Raw genomic sequence first — 4,572 nt, 5'->3', positions numbered from 1 at the left:
ATTATACATTTTGAGTATAAACCTTGCAAAGCTATTTAGAAAAAAATTAGTACATGGGGGCAAAAGGAAGTACAACACATCATCTGATATGATGTGCTGTTATATGATATGATATGGTCTTATAAAAGAGGTGCTTTTATAAGATACAGAAGTTTCTCAAACTTCACTAGGCTATTTGTTCCTAATGCAGATATAGGACCTACCTTCTTCACCATACATATTTGTTGAATAAATGAATGTTATCTATGGATGTGTGTATACCTATCTATACATGAAGTGAAGAAATGTAAAGACCATATAGCCAGAAGGAGAAATATATTATGTACTGAAGCTAGTGCAGGAGGGTTTCAATGAATAATTAAACATTCTCAAATAGAAAACAGGACACACACTACTAAAGAGGATATTATACCTGAGGACATAGCATGAACATTAGATTTTCAGGTAACCTGGTCTAATAAAGCCACATGAGCCATATTCTTGAATACATATGATAAAGTCTTTTCCAATGATAGCTCTTGATAGCACTTCAATAAGGAGTGGTAGCAAATGACATGGACATACAGGAACATTAATTTGACAACCATTTAAAGGACAATGTGACTACAGCCAGAAAGTCAAGTTAGCCACTTAATGCACACATACCTAGAAGCAATTAAAGCTGGAACCAAAATAATTTCATTGTAAATGGAGGGAAAAAATTACAAGTTGTTTATAAACTGATTAGTTACAGATGATCAATCCATCAACTTACACTTTTTGCTTTCCACAATAACCACTTTTTTTTTTTCCGTTAGTGTTTTCATCTATTAAAATGGAAGCTAATGTTTTCAATGACTGAAAGAAGTCTTCCTCAAGCCAAGACATAGGGTCACATCAAGCAATGTGCTTTGCAGAGAATTTCTTTCTAATGTGCAAAGAATTTTTAAAAGGCTGAGTGGATTCAAATGACCAACTTTGTAGTTAGTATCCATGAATGTAACCATATTTACAACCAAGGGTCATTACCATAAAAATAATGGAGTAGGTTTTGAAAAATGTTGTATTGAAATTGTACTTTATGAATTTAATTGAAATTTGAATTGCTCCACATTTTGAAAGATGTCAAAACTATGTTGTTGGTGGTGCTTTTAAATGCTGTTGAATCAGTTCCAACTCAAGGCATCTCTGTGCAGGGTTTCCCAGGAGTGGATGATGAGTTTGAAATGCCAGCCTTACAGTTTAAAGTGACATTGAGGTTGAGTACTTATCCTACAGCACCACACAAACCAGCAATTTACATGAAAACAAACAACGCAGCAACTGATAGGAAAAATATCTTGTAGAATTAACCAATAGCTGAATCATAGGGTATGTTGTTGTTGTTGTTAAGTATTGTCAAGTTGGTTCTGACCCATAGCGACCCTGCATGGGGTTTTCAAGGAGCAGTTAGTGAGTTTGAATTGCCAACCTTGCAGTTCAAACAGCTTTGCAGTCTGATGCATTAACCCACAGCTCCACACCAGGACTCCACAAGGTATAGTTTTTGTTGCTGTTACATGCCGTGGAGTCGGTTCCAACACACAGCGACCCTGTATAGGGTTTTCAAGGCTGTAAATCTTTACAGGAGCAGAAAACCTCATCTTTCTCCTGCAGCTGGTAGTTTCGAACTGCTGACTGTGAGATTAGCAGCCTGATTCGCAACCACTATGCTACCAGAGCTCCTTACAAGGTATAGCAGCTAGTGAGAAATTGGAAAATCCAACCATCCTGTATTATAGGTGAGAGAAGTTAGATCCAAAGAAAGCAAAAATCTTGCCCAGAGCAACACAATTCTTCGTAGAACACAAACTAGAATCCTACGTCCTAAGAGGTGAGTCAGTGTTTTTATAAGATATCACTCTGTTGCAACAAATCTATCTTCTAAAACCAAACCGTCAATGTGTACTGAATGTATATATTATTTCAGCATGTGTAAAAATTGGGCTACAGTTTAAAATCACATCTACAGCATATGATGAAAGCCAGGCCCCTTCTCCATATATCTCTCTCCATATTTCATGTTAATGCTCATACTATTTATTCATCAACCAGACTTATGGTTCTGGATCTTACTGAGGTTCTTCAAATAGATTATTAAGAAGCATGTCTTTGAAAAAAAATCACAAAATTACAGTTGGGGGGCATAAAAAGTATTTTAAAAATGCAAAGTTATTCCTTGGGTTTCATTAAGATTTAGTATTTTATCTATGACAGGAAATTTAAATTAATAATGGATCTATTTTTATAGTTGACTAAATAATAGTGTAGGAAGGAAAAAATATATAACCTTTACTATCCAAAAAATTCTATTACATGAAGTAAACAAAGATTTTCCCTACTATATTTAGAATATATTCCAAATTTATAATATATTACCTGGGTTGAAAAATAAAAGGTTCCAAATATACCTTTCTGAGTTCAAACTTAACTAAAAATAAATAAAAATAGTCACAATAAACCACAATACCTCCAACACACATAACATGTCTTTTTTTGTTAACATATTTTACTAAGCCAAATATTAGAATATTACAAGTCTGCTTCTAATTTTTAAAATGATTTGAATAGTGCTCTTGTTTCTATATAAAAATTTCTTTTGAATACAGAAATTCTAGTTGTTATTCCTCCTGAACTGTGATGGTCAGCAAATAATTGTTACTCACTTTACACTGTAGCTCAGCTGTGTATTTAGGAGAGTAGCTGAAACAATCATCTGGTTTTGATGGCGCTTTCTTGTCAGGAGACATATATCCAGAAGATCTCAACAGAACAGCATTTGACTGGAGTGCTTCTGAATAGCTCACCACCATATATCTAGAGTAAAGAAGTATCTGCTATACATTATAAGCAACCAACCATTGTCTTGGATGAATGATAAATTTAACTTATTAGCCTGAAAACTTGATCAACAGAATACAAATGTTCATTACAATATGCAAAGGCACTTAGTGATACATTCTTTATAATACAGCAAAACTAGAAAGCATTGAAATAGAAATCAATGGCTATTTTTTAAAATGAAGAGATATACACAAAATAGAATAACATACAGCCACTTTAACAGAATAAATTTTAAACTGCTTTGAATTGTAATGCACATATCATAAATTTCATACACTGAAGTATATATTTCAAATGATTTTTAGTATATTTTGAGTTGAACAACTATCACCACAATATCATTTTAGAATATGTTTGCATCCTAAAAGAAACCTCAAGCCTACTAGTTCAATCAATAATCTTTCTCAATTGATTTCTTTCACTTAGTATAATGTTCCTCCATGTTTTAGCATATATCAATACTTCTTTTTACCTCAGTTTTTCTTTTATTGTCAAATCAAAATTCATTGTATAAATATACCACCTTTTGTTTATCTGCTGTTCAGATAATACAATTTTGGATTGCTTCTACTTTTTACCTACTTTGAGTAATGCTGCTATGGACACTTGGGTTCAAATATGTTTTCATTTCTCTTGGATAGATACATAGGAGAGGCAATTCTGTGTCATAAATTAACTGTGACTCAGAAATCTACTCCTATGTATGTATGCAAGAGAAATTAAAACTTAGGGTAACCCTAAAGACCCTGATTGTAAAAATGGTTATATTCATGGATACTAACTAAAAAGTCGGTTGAATCCACTCAGGCTGTGGCGCTGAAGAATAAGCAATGGACTACTGACTGCATTCGTCTGAAACCATACACAGAGTTGCGATAACCCAGAGCCATCTGGATGACAACAACAACAACAGCTGTTTTGCAGAGCAAGAAGACTCAGGGATCAGCTTTAGTAAAAATTACTTGTAAAAAAACCCTTTTGGGCAGTTCTTTTGTTTCATAGGGTCTTTATGAGTTGAAATCACCTCTAGTGAGCCTATCAACAACAGCATGGTAACTGTAGATTTTACTTTTTTTCCAAAATAGCTACTTTGAAATTCATTCACAGCAGCTATGAGTTTCTTTCTTTTTTTTTTTTTTCCCCCAAACTAGCCCACACCTGTCAGTGTCTCTTTTTTATTATCAATGTCTTACTTAGCAGGTGTAGAAAAAAATCTATAGATGACACAAATATTAATGGGCTTAGTTGCTAACCAAAAGTTTGGCGATTTGAATCCATCCAGAGGTACTCTGATGATCTACAGCTGAAAAACCAGCCATTTAAAACTTCAAGGAAGGTGATCCTAATGTAACATGTATGGGATTGCCATTAGACAGAGCAGACTGGAAAATAAGTACTATTTTTAGTAGGCATCATGTAGAATCTCATGGTTTTGGTTTTAATTTCCCTAATAGTAAATGATGGACAGTTAGTTATTTGTCTATCGGTCATACTGTGGTGGGTGGTTGTGTGTTGCTGATGCCGAAATCTATGCCACCAGTGTGTTAAATACCAGCAGGGTCACTCATGGTAAGTAAGTTTCAGTGGAGCTTTAAGAATAAGACAGAATAGGTAGAAGGAGAAGATGACTATTAGAGAAAGATTAGCCATTGAAAACCTTAGGAATATCCATGGAACACTGTGTGGTATGTGCCAGATTATGAGCTCCTT

Source organism: Chrysochloris asiatica, unplaced genomic scaffold (assembly GCF_000296735.1).
Source record: "Chrysochloris asiatica unplaced genomic scaffold, ChrAsi1.0 scaffold00030, whole genome shotgun sequence".
NCBI lineage: Eukaryota > Metazoa > Chordata > Mammalia > Afrosoricida > Chrysochloridae > Chrysochloris > Chrysochloris asiatica.
The sequence above is the reverse complement of the archived record's forward strand: the minus strand, read 5'-3'. Positions refer to the sequence as shown.